The following is a 12511-nucleotide window of genomic DNA, read 5'->3' on the forward strand; positions in this document are numbered from 1 at the left end:
CCCTTTATATGACATCTCCCCCTCACGTTTCTGACCATTAAATACATTATTTACACAAACATAGCAACCAATATGCTGTTCATGGGTGTTTGCTATGCACAATGTGATAATGAGCAGATTTTTTTTGGCACTGTTAATCAAGGGATAAATATTGGCCAGGACACAATAGTGCTATGGCATCTTTTACATCGATCAGGGAGTCTATTACAGGGCCTCAGTTTAACACGACATCTGAAAGACACTACCTCCGATTCTGCAGCATGGAACATTAGTCTTGATTTATGTGCTCAAGTCCTGCAGTGGGGTTTGAACTCAGAACCTTGTGACTCAGAAATAAGAGTGCTCCGAGCAGCCTCAGCTGACACAAAAAGCTATGCAAAACTTGCAGCCTTCAGAGGAATGAACACAGGACCTTCAGATTGAGACTGACATGTTAGAGATTTGATACAGATAGTGTTCATAATTGAGGGGTTTCGATAGAGTAAACGTGGAGAAGCTCTTGCTTGCAGGAGGGCTGAGAACGAAATGACAGGTTCAAGAAAATTGTCAAAACAACAAGAGGCATGAGGAGATTTCTCCCCCCCGCCCCCTTTATCCAGTGAAGTTACAATACGGGCTGCACTGCTTGAAAAGGGTGGTGGAAGGCAATCCAATAAAATTCTGTAAATACTTGAACAGGCAAAATTACAAGGCGATGGAGAAAGAGCAGGGGTATGGGACCAAATGGATAGCTCTACCCAAGAATGAGCACAAGTATGATGGGCCAAATGGCGTCCTCCTAAACTGTACGATTTCATGTCACTTTACTGAGGTTTTTTCAGCCCCTCGGCTCTGTCACTAACAATCTGTGATACCTGACGTTTGGTCTAGAGGTCAACAGGTGGCAAACACAAGTCAAAAATGACTGGATGTCTTCGGTTAATTCCTGCAGAAGGAAATATTACATTCTGGAATAGCTGTGTGCCAGATCTCGTGTTATATTTCAGATGTTGCCATATAGACTTCATTACTGAAACACTGGTTTGATTGTTATTCTATAAACTAACCGTAATGTGCCACTAAGAATCACAACTTTAATTCAGGGGTAATTCAGGAGTGTACAACCTTTTACATCTTCTGTGGGTCACATGGAGCTTTCAAAGCCACATCTAATATTTAAATCTATGTTTCTGCTCATTTTCATAAATATCAAGTTGGTGATACTAACAGATTTCAAAATTAGGCAATATTAACAACAACAACTTTGTTTGAAGCCTTCTGGCCATCCTCCGTCCTCTCAAAAAAACTAGCCAAACTAGTCATAAAAACAACACTGTTAGCACAAATGGAACTGCTGTCTGGGCTTTGTGGGCTAGTACCCAGGGACTGTGCATAATTGATAGCGCACAATTTGAATATCCTCGTTCCTAATGCTCACAATTCAAATTTAGGCTCCACAAATGGCATCCCATTATTTCCTCTCCCTGCCCGAGCACTAGACGGTACAATTAAGTGGCCCAGGGTGACTGATGTCCCTCTCGTGCTGTGCAGATGTGCTGTCCTCCTCTTAGTGCTTCTGCACAATGATACTGATAAAAATAAGAATGGAGATTGACCGATATGAGTGTAGCTCATTCCACTCCATGGCACTTTGTAGGTAAACATTTAGCTTCTCAACCTGGCTAAAAATAATTCTGATATCAATGTTTTAAGAGGGAGTGGATTTTGAGCTCCTCCTTCTTTCCATTTTTAGCAATATGGTGTTTTCAGAATGACCAAGTATGAGTTAGCAGATAAGTGAGTAACTGAACCAGCTGCTTAGATTGATGTAATCTTCAGCAGCAGGAAAGAAGCAGTGAACATCACCACAGACTGGCCTGCAAACAGGAAACCCAATTACTGTAACATTTCCCATTCTTTCAGATGCCCATTTACAGTCATTTGTTACATCGAATCCACAACTGTTCAGCTGCCAGTGACTCCTACAGTATTGCTCAAGATGTCATAGATGAGGACAAAGTGATATAACATACTCCCAAGATGAAGATGTGTAATGTGCCCTGTCTCTAGGGTCACAAACTTTAGTTGCTGCAAAAAGGCCAATTTGAGTTAATTTGAATTTAATCCCCCATTATACATCTTGTACTTCTTTGCTGATTGGCAGCTGTTGACACATCTGCCAGAAAAAACTAGTAAAAAGTTATTGGCGGTCTTAAATTTTAATTACTTCAAGATTGTTTTGTATCTGCATGACATCTGAGCTTCAATAATCTTGATTTCTGTTATGTATCGAATATGGATCAAATGTAGTCTCCAGTCTTTTCTCCCTTCATGGGATGGTGAGCGTCATTGGCAAGGCTAACATTTGTTGGCCAACCCCAATTGCCCGAGTAGGTGGTGATGAACTGCCTTCCCGAACTGTTGCAGTCCATCTGGTGTAAGTACGCCAACAGTGTGCTGAAGTGGGATGAGAGTCCAGAGATATTTGGACTAAGAACACAGATGTATTTCTGTCCCCCTATTTCATTTTAAATTCCTTCATTCTGATTTATAAATGGACATTAGCCATGTAAACTTGTCATGTTGTCATTGCACCCTCCTGCCAAAGATGGCATGGTAGTCCTTCCACCAAAGTGTACTGGGCAAGAACTCAAGCAAGTTTTTAAAAATGAGAAATACTTTCAGTATGTTCCAAATATATGCATTAGATATTGATGCAAATACAGGCTCAACCCACCCTCCTTCCTCTACAGGATTGTGCCAATTGCACAGCAAGGTAATCCAATAATGGAGCCTTATGGACCAAAAGGTTTTGGTTTATATGGAGTTAATTATCATCTGCGATAGGGCTACATGTTAATCTCATTGCCTCCAAATTCTTTTTGACATCCATTCTGCAACTAAATGTTTATGGTTAATGCATTAAAAAAAGGTTTGGGTTAAACTATGATGTTGCACCCATGTTCACCTATCAGAGCTCACCATCAAGATATTTGCATTAATAATACATGCCTGATGGTACCAGGAAAAAGTCAACACCTTCAGAAGAATGAAAGATAATTGGTGAGGAAAGAGAAGACACACACGAATGTCCTACAAATAATCTGGGAAATTCAGACTGAACGAGTGAGAAGTGACTTGGTCAGTTGCTGACTTGCTTCCAGTTCCTGCAGTGTTACAAAATACTTGTGAATCCTTTGGCAATGTAATCGTGTATTTGAGAAAATCAGATGCACTGAGTTTAGCCAGGTCACTTAAACTAACAAAGAATGCTTAAAATGTGAGCTGAGTTATAGCTGGCAGTCAGTTGCCCTTAAAATGGCTGCATTTATAAGACTTACTAATCCAAATAAGATGTCCTATTTCTTGTTTATTTTGGTTCTGCACCTGACCTGGAGTTGGAGATATGATTCTGTGAATTGGCAAAGATTCATTTCAGAGCAGTTAATGAATCAGTGTATTTTGTTATACTCAATAAATGGGAATTTGAGTAAATACCCAAGAGGAAAAGAACCACTGGAGTACTCTGCCTCATATATGAGCTGGAAAAGAAATCTGACAAAGAAAATACAGTCATTGAACTTGACCCATTTCCTCACCTACTCCTTCCCACACTTACCCCGTGCCGCGATTCCCTTAGAATCCAAAAATCTCAGATCTCTGGCTTAAATATACTCAACAACTGAGCATCCACATCCCTCTGGAGTGGAAAATTACAAAGGCCCTTTGAGTGAAGTAATTTCCCATCTCAGTCCTAAATGACCAACTCCTTATTCTCAGATTCTGACCCCTAGTTCTAGCAGGGAAACATCTTCCCAGCATCTAATATCAAGCCCCTCAAGAACTTTCTATGTTTCAATGAGATCACATAATTCTTCTAAATTCTAGAGAATATGGGCCTCGTCTACTCAACCTCACTTCATAGGACAATCCCGTCTGGTGAGCCTTTGTTGCACTCCCTCCGAGGCAAAGATGTATATCCTTATGAGACCAAAACTGTACATAGTACTCTAGGTGTGGTCTCACCAATGCTTAAGATAGCTGCACAATTCCTTTACTCTTTTTATTCCAAACTCTGTCGTAAAAGCCTAAAAGATTATACAGATACCTGTAGATGATCCTTTTGGTCAATTAGCTGGAGCCAGCCTGCAAGCAATAATAGTGTGCAGTATCTCCCTTCAGTACCATAAGCCTGTTTCCATTAAAACCAGCAGCTTCAAACGGTACAGACCAAAACACAGGGTAAGAAAGGCTGAGAAAAGCAAGAGTACGGAGAACTATTTTTCCATCTTTTTAAGATTAGGTGGCAATTCAGATAAATACATTTCTCTGTTCAGGGGACTACAGCCAGATCCCTTTTTTTAAAAAAATGGTGGTTCTTTATTTTTGAGTTGATTTTCTTCCCCACTTCTGAAAATTATTAGAGATAAATAGAACAAGAATTTTATTTTATTGCGAAGGGCAGATTGTGATCATATTTTGTTTTTGAAAAGGTTTTGTTTTTTCTGAATGCACTATAAACAGGCTCATTTGATGTTAAACCTTTTGGTTTTACATCATGTGGAATGCCAACTAAAAGTTATATTGCTTTTACAATAGACGTAAGAAAAAAAATCAGTTGAGATGATGTATAGCAACACTGCAAGATTAAATAGTATTTAGCCTTCAATAAGTTTTGAAAATTAAAACAGAACAGTCACCTGCTGAGGCTTTAGTGTAGTAAAATAACAGCTCCAACAGGAATCAAGAATTCTGTTCCTAGTTTTTTTTTAAATCACATTCACTTCATATAAACTTGCTTTGAAACTATTCAATATTAAGCCATGCATCAAACTCAAAATTCCCAGATCAATTGGGGTTAATCATTTGATGGTTGCATTACCTTGTGGATTACATTGTAACGGCACCACAGTGTTTTTGAGGGTTTAACTTCCCTGTATGTTTCCTCAGTACAGAACAGATGTCTACAACCAACTTACCAAAGTAACAATTCTGCTTCCTCAGTACTTGAGCAATTTCCCTTTTAGCTTCCTCCAGAATGAGTTACATTCACTATCTGATAATACCACACAAGAACAAATACTTGGCTCAGTGACCACAACACAGCAAGGTGGATTATTCTATACACTACTTTCCTTTGCTATTGCCAGATGTATTTAGCCTAGAAGTCCTAATAGTCTTGGGCGATCCAGATTTTGAAAATATCACCTGTAGCAAGGGATTATTAACTGAACAATTATTTTGGCTAAAGCTAAACACCTATTGATAAATTGGCTTACAACATTACCAGTGTTCTAACCTATTAACTTAAATATCAGATTGATTCAGCGGTGGTTAATAATAGTCTGGCTTAACATTGCACTTATCATGGAATGCTTTTTTAAAATCAATTTTTAAAATCAATTGAGAATTCAAATAGTTTTAAACAATGTACCATTTTTAAAAGTTGGAGCATTAATATTAACTCATGCTCATATTGCATTAAATTTACAGACAAGTGCTTTAGCTTTGAAAAATTATACAATATCATGACCATTCTTCCACAAAAATTGTGAACAAGGAAGTGAAAAAAGGAACCAATAAATACTGAGGAAGCAATGATTACTTCGATAAAATTGTCACAGGTAAATTTGCAGCTTAACAGCTACAAAGGGTACATGTATATAATTTACGTGGAGTGAAATTAAAGTATGGGTTTGATGTCAAGCCATAAAATTGTTGCTGGAGAGTGAAAGATACCATCTTTGAAACATGGATAACTGATCCAAAATAATTAATTATGCGTACAGCGCTGACAGCTGTGGGAAAGGAAAAATTACATTAGTGCTTACAAAATATTTGAGCGATTTCCCCTCATGACCCAGCAAGCTCATCCAGGGAATACTTGCAGCATGCAGGTGAAAATAACCCAGGGTTTGATTGCCTGACTGCAAAGACGATCTGGTCTGCAAGATGCAATTAGACAATGCAAGCAGCCTCAGTGCCTCTAGTACAGGGAGGAGGAGGAGGAGGAGGAGGAGGAAGAAGAATTGGCCATGGTTCTAGTCTTTTTGGAATCTAAAAGATCCTGCTTTAAGTGAGTAGGTGGACATGTGGCAAGATCATAGAAATTTATGGTGCAGAGAAAGAGGCCACTTGGCTCACTGTTTCTATGCTGGTCATAAACTGAGCCACCCTGCCTAATCCCACTTTCCAGCATTTGGCCCATAACCCTGCAGGTTACAGCAGCGGAGGTGCATATACAGACACCTTTTGAATGAGTTTCAGGCAGAGAGTTCCAGACCTCTATAACCTTCTGGGTAAAAAGAATCATCTTCATCACCCTTCTAATTTTTCCACCAATCACTTTAAACCCATGCCCCCAAGTCATTGACCTCTCTGCTAAGGTAAATAGGCCCTTCCCATCCACTCTATCCAGGCCCCTGACACATTTGTACATCTCCATCAAATCTCCCCTCATCCTCCTCTTTTCCAAGGAGAACAACCCCAGCCTATCCAATCTTTCCTCATAGCTGCAATTTTCCAGTCCTGGCAACATCCTAATCACCTCTGCACCCTCTCTACTGCAATCACATCCTTTTTGTAATGATGTGACCAGTACTGAAGTTGTGGTCTAACTAATGTTTTACATAGTTCCAACATTACCTCATTGCTCTTGTATTTTACACCTTGGCTAATAAATGCTTTCTTAACCACCTTAATAACCTGTCCTGCTACCTTCAGGGATTTGTGGACATTCATTCCAAGGTCCCTCATTTCCTCTATACCTCTCAGTATTCTTCCATTAATTGGGTATTCCTTCCTTTGTTTGACCTCCCCAAATGCATCACTTCACCTCTCCAAGTTGAATTCTATTTGCCACTTTTCTGCCCACCTGACTAGTCCATCGATATCCTCCTGCAGTCTTTAGCTTTCCTCTTCACTTTCAACCGATGGCCAGTTTTTATGTCGTCTGCAAACTTATATTGTTAATATATAAAACAAAAAGCAGGGGACTTAGTATTGAGCCCTGCGGAACCCCAGTGGAAACAGCCGTTCAGTCACAAAAACACCCATCAACACTTACCCTTTGTTTCCTGCCACTGAGCCAAATTTTGTACCAGCTTGCCACATTCCCCTGGATCCCATGAGCTGTTTTTTTTTTAAATCATTCTGCCTTGCTAAAACCCATGTACAAAGAACAAAGAAAAGTACAGCACAGGAACAGGCCCTTCGGCCCTCCAAGCCTGCGCCGATCATATTGCCCGTCAACTAAAATATTTTGCACTTCCAGGGTCCGTATCCCTCTATTCCCATCCTATTCATGTATAAACACATGATGTAGGCCACATCAACCACACTACCCTCAATCCTCCTTGTTACTTCCTTGAAAAATCCAATCAAGTTAGTCAGACACAATCTTCCCTTAAGAAATCCATGATGATTATCGTTGCTTAATCCAGGCCTTTCAAATTAACAGTTTATCCAATCTCTCACAATAAGTTCCAATAATTTGCCCACTACCAAGGTTAGACTGACTGGTCTGTAATTATTTAGGTCCAACCCTCATTCCCTTTTTAAACGGAGCTACTACGTTAGCAGTCCTCCACCACCACACCCATATCCAGTGACAATTGGAAAATGACAGTCAGACTTTCTGTTATTTCCTCCGTGGCTTCTTTTAACATCCTGAGTGCATTTCATCCAACCCTGATGATTTATCTACTTTCGTGGATGCTAATCTCATTTGCACTTTCTCTCACCCTACGTTTATCACGTCCAATACTTTGCTCTCCTCCTCAACTACAATATCTGCAACATCCCCCTGTTTGTGAAGACAAAGTATTCATTAAGAACCAGACCAAAATCTTCTGCATCGACACAAGTTACCTTTTTGGTGTTTTATGGGCCCTACTCCTACTTTAGTTATCCTCTTAATGTGTTGATAAAACTTCTTTGGGTTCTCCTTGATTTTACTACTCAATATTCTTTCATGCCCTCTTTGCTTTTCTAATTTGTGGTTCGATCTCACCCCTCTTTCTATACTCTCGGCTTTCTGAAGTATTGAGTTCTTGGTGTCTACCATAAGCTTTTCTGCCTTATATATTACTCCATTAAGCTGCTTGACATCCAGGGGGCTCTAAATTTGGCCAGCCCACCCTTTTTTTGTGGGAATATGTTTACTCTGAACCCCTTGAATCTCCCTTTTGAATGCCTCCCGCTGCTCTCTCACTATTTTGCCTACCACTGCTCTGACATTAATTTACCTTCAAGTAGCTCGTTCCTGTCCACTTTTGCTAAATCACTCCTCAGCTTTGGGAAAATTGGCCTTGCCCCAATTTAGAACTTTAACATAATTATGGAAAAGAACAAACTAACTTATGATCACTATCACCAAAGTGCTCTCCCACTGCCACTCCTGTCACCTGCCCAGCTTCATTTCCTAAAATGAAGTCCACCCTCTCTTGTTGGGCTAGCTACACATTGGCCAAAAAAAGTTCTCTTCAATGCACACCAAGAATTCTACTCCCTCAATTCCTTTCACACTAAAACAACCCCAATTAATATTGGGGTAGTTAACATCCCCTACTATTACTGCCCTAATGTTTTGCACTTCTCAGATTGGCCTACATATTTACTCTATCTCCCTCCAACTGCTTGGCAGTCTATACTGCACTCCTAGCAGTGTGCGCCCCTTTTATCGTTCCTTAGCTCAAGCGATATGGACTCATTTGATGATCCTTTTAACACATTATCCCTCCTCAGTCTAATTGTTTCTTTGACCAAAATTATCATGGCCCCTCTATTTTTAAAATCACCCCCCCCCCCAACATCTCGTCCGAAAACCCTGTAACCAGGAAAGTTGAGCTGCCATTCCTGTCTCTCCTCAAGTCATGTTTCTATAATAACTATATCTTACAGCCACATTTCTATCTGTGCCCTCAGCTCATCTGCTTTATTTGATATACCCCTTGCATTGGAGTGAAGACCTTTGAGCACTGCTGAACTCTTTTTAGTTTTCTAATCTTTGTTTCCTCTGCCTTCCTTACTCATCCACTAATTTCCTGCCTTCTATTTTCATTTCTGAATTTGCCCCAACTGAATCGGGTCCTCATCCCCCTGCCAAACTAGTTTAAACCCTCCCCAACAGCACAGGCAAAATGTCCCACAAGGAAATACATCCCAGCTCTGTTCAGGTGCAATCCATTCAGGCTTTACAGGCCCATCTCCCCTAGAGCCAAAGCCAGTCCCAATGTCACAAGCCCCTCCCTCCTGCTCCAACTTTCTAGCTTTCATCTGTCTTACTCTCATATTTCTATACTCACTTGCACATGGCACTGGAAGCAATCCAGAGATTACTACTTTTGAGGTCCTGCTTGCTAATTTTCTACCTAGCTCCCTAAATTCTGACTGAAGAACATCCCTTTTTCTACCTATGTGGTTGGTGCTGATTTGGACCATGACTGCTGGCTGTTCACCCTCTCCTCTGAGGGTGCTCGACAGCCAGTGATATCCTTGACCCTGGCACCAGGAAGCAATATGGCATCCTGGAATCACATCTGCAGCAACACCCTATCTGCTCGCCTAACTATCGAATCACTATGACTCTTCCAGTCTTCCTTGCACCTCCCTGAGCTTATGAGCCACTCTTGGTGCCATGGACAAGGCTCTGGCTGCACTCTCCAGAAGAACCATCACTCTCATCAGTATTCAGAGCCGAATACTGGCTGGAGAACGGTTTGCACTCGGGGGCTCCTGTACTACCTGCCTGGTCCTTTATGACTGTCTGATGTCACCCCTTCCATCTCTCTCCGAATACTCAATCTGCAGAGTGACCACATCTACAAACATGCAATCCATCTAACGCTCAGCCTCACGGATGCACCACAGTGACAGCAGCTAATGCTGCCGCTCAAGTTCTGAAACGCAGAGTTGTAAAATGACAACCTTCCAAACCCACAACCACTACCATCTAGAAGGACAAGGGCAGCAGACATATGGGAACACCGCCATCTGGAAGTTCCCCTCCAAGTCACTCACCTTCCTGACTTGGAAATATATCGCCGTTCCTTCACTGTCACTGGGTCAAAATCCTGGAACTCCCTCCCTAACAGCACTGTGGGTGTACCAACATCACGTGGACTGCAGCGGTTCAAGAAGGCAGCTTCTCAAGGGCAATTAGGGATGGGCAATAAATGCTGGCCCAGCCAGTGAAGCTCACATCCCATGAATGAATAAAAAAATGGTTATGCAGATTGGGGGTGGAGAGGGGGTGATGAAAGGGGTTCGACTGTGATTTTGCCTCTTTCCTACTTCTCCATGGCAATGCTTGGCAAGACTAAACAATGGGCAAACTAAAAGCTGCATCCATTCAATATATAAAATCTTGCGGCACTCCTAATAATCTGGGATGACAATAAGTCACGAATAACGAATGTTGCTTCCATGTCCAATCCCTGGTCTTCACCAAGTTAGATGAATTCCTTTGCCAGGTGGCACCACAGCCCCTATTAACTCAGACTCGGTGTCTTCAGACTAGAGGAAGGGTAACCAAAACTTGGCTATGGTTCTTAAACTTGATTATCACATGAGTTGGGTGCATTTAATTTATTTTGAAATAATTACACACACGCACACATATATAAGGCTAGGACAACTTTTCTGCAGGTTTCAGTATGAGGCCCCTGTAGTTGATTAGCTTAACATTGTCTAGATAGGCATGAATGAATTACAATTGGACAAGGTACGGGAAGGCTGCCAGTACTTCGGGAAGTACATCCCAGCATAAGTTGCTACCTTTAAGAGGAGAAAAAAATTTGGGAAAATATTTAAAGTAAAATAACTTTTACCACTTTTCTCACCCACCCATTTACATCTGTGGCTGTTGCTCTACTGCTGTAGACATCAGACACAACAGTGGCCTTGCTGAAAAAGTTCTCTCATCGTTTCACTGGGATAACCGTCGAACCATTTTCACAAACCAAACTGTTTGGATAGCTACTGGTGAAATACAGTCCATCTCAAAACGTGGCATCAGCGTTGTTCCCACCTTATTTTGTTACTGTGCGGGCAAACGTTCGATTCTTGTTACTATCTTTAAAAGTTAGGGACGAATCATTCTTGCAAGTTAATTTATAAAAATTTTCTAATTCCGAAGTCACCTAGCTCTGAACAACTCTCAATCTAATTGCCATCTTTTAAAAATGGCGAGGCGGTTAGAAATTCACAACTAGGACACACCTCAACAAAATTGTCGAAGTCCTTAACTTTAATCACAAAAGGATAAACGAGAAGTTTGACATGGAAAAAATGCCTTTATACATTAGGTTAGTCATCAACAATCCTTCCTAATGACTCATTCTCCCTGCAGACCACTGACAGCTGAATTAAACCCTCTAACTTCCGAAAGTTTGCACGCAGCAAGTACTGTTAAACAGAATAATTTGACATTTCGTAAAACTTTATTTCAAAACAATTGAGGCATTTGACATTCCCACTTTTTAAAAAGCGTCCTCGAATTCCGCATCCTGTAGGAAAATATGCAGAACTTGAATTAGATCAATGGTGAGCCCAGGTTAACGCCCATGCAATTTGAAACAATACCCGGGGCATGGGGAACTAACATAGCAAATATAACTGGAGACCAGGAATAAGGTACCAAAAAATAAGCTCCAGACCAACCTTGACATTTAAATCGTTTCAAAATCCTTTGGATTCTGGAGAGCCAGACACGCCCATATTTGGTTAAACATTCCAGTTTTCACTAGAAAGTAAATGAACAGTTCCGCAGAGCGAACTGTAGGCAAATACTAACTCTGTCCACATAAAGCATTCTTAATTACTTTACCCAAACTATAACATGAGAACAGTAACTAGTCAGTAAGACCCGCACTTACCGCTGGCAGCTGTTCCCTTAAATTGGGAAAGAAAAAAGCGCCTATACTACACGCTCTGGGATTATAACTCCCTCATTCATTGCTATTTAAAATCACCCAGTATGTTCTTCAGATCAAGCAGTTGAGAGAGAGAGAAAAAGGAAAAGGCTGTGTCCAAATAGTGTTCCTTACCTCACAATGTCACTTGATGCTCAGAAACAACTGGCCCCAAGGAAAACACACGATGATCAGACCAAAGTCTGAAGTAGCTGATGCGCCGGTAGGATTTAGCCAAATGGTTCCGCCCTCCTGCTCCCACAACTCAATTGCCCTCTCCACAAAGGATAATAAATTGACACAAGAGGTGGCGCTCGGGAGCAAATGGAATGACATCTGCAGCTGGAGCCCGGTCAGATTTCACTCAAAACCTTCTCAGTTCATAACACCAGAAATATGTTTTGTTTTTCATCAAAAGACGTCCATGTTTTAATGTGATTTTATTGCAGCGAATCAATGTCTATTAAATTGCAATTTTGTGACAAAATATATAGGATTTAGCACAGGATAAGCAAAGGGACTTTGGTACTAATGTGTGAGAAGACTTGGGAAAATGCTGCAATTTTCATACCCGGTATCACTTGAATGGATATTTACGATTTAACTATATACCGTGATTT

The 12511-nt window shown here is 40.9% G+C and overlaps 1 protein-coding gene across 3 annotated transcripts in view; it reads right to left on the reverse strand.

Annotated features, from left to right (window-relative positions):
- LOC121281015 (gelsolin-like) overlaps positions 1 to 12177 on the reverse strand; it is an 82412-nt gene extending 70235 nt beyond the window's left edge. For 2 of the 3 annotated variants that reach the window (XM_041193571.1, XM_041193569.1), the window contains exon 1: positions 12027 to 12177. The gene's annotated coding sequence lies outside the window, so the exon portion shown is untranslated. Of the gene's footprint in view, positions 1 to 11855; positions 11985 to 12026 lie in introns of those variants that run through there. The other variant, XM_041193570.1, reaches the window with a different exon arrangement.
- Between the last annotated feature and the right edge of the window lie 334 nt (positions 12178 to 12511).

This window comes from Carcharodon carcharias, chromosome 8 (genome assembly GCF_017639515.1).
Source record: "Carcharodon carcharias isolate sCarCar2 chromosome 8, sCarCar2.pri, whole genome shotgun sequence".
NCBI lineage: Eukaryota > Metazoa > Chordata > Chondrichthyes > Lamniformes > Lamnidae > Carcharodon > Carcharodon carcharias.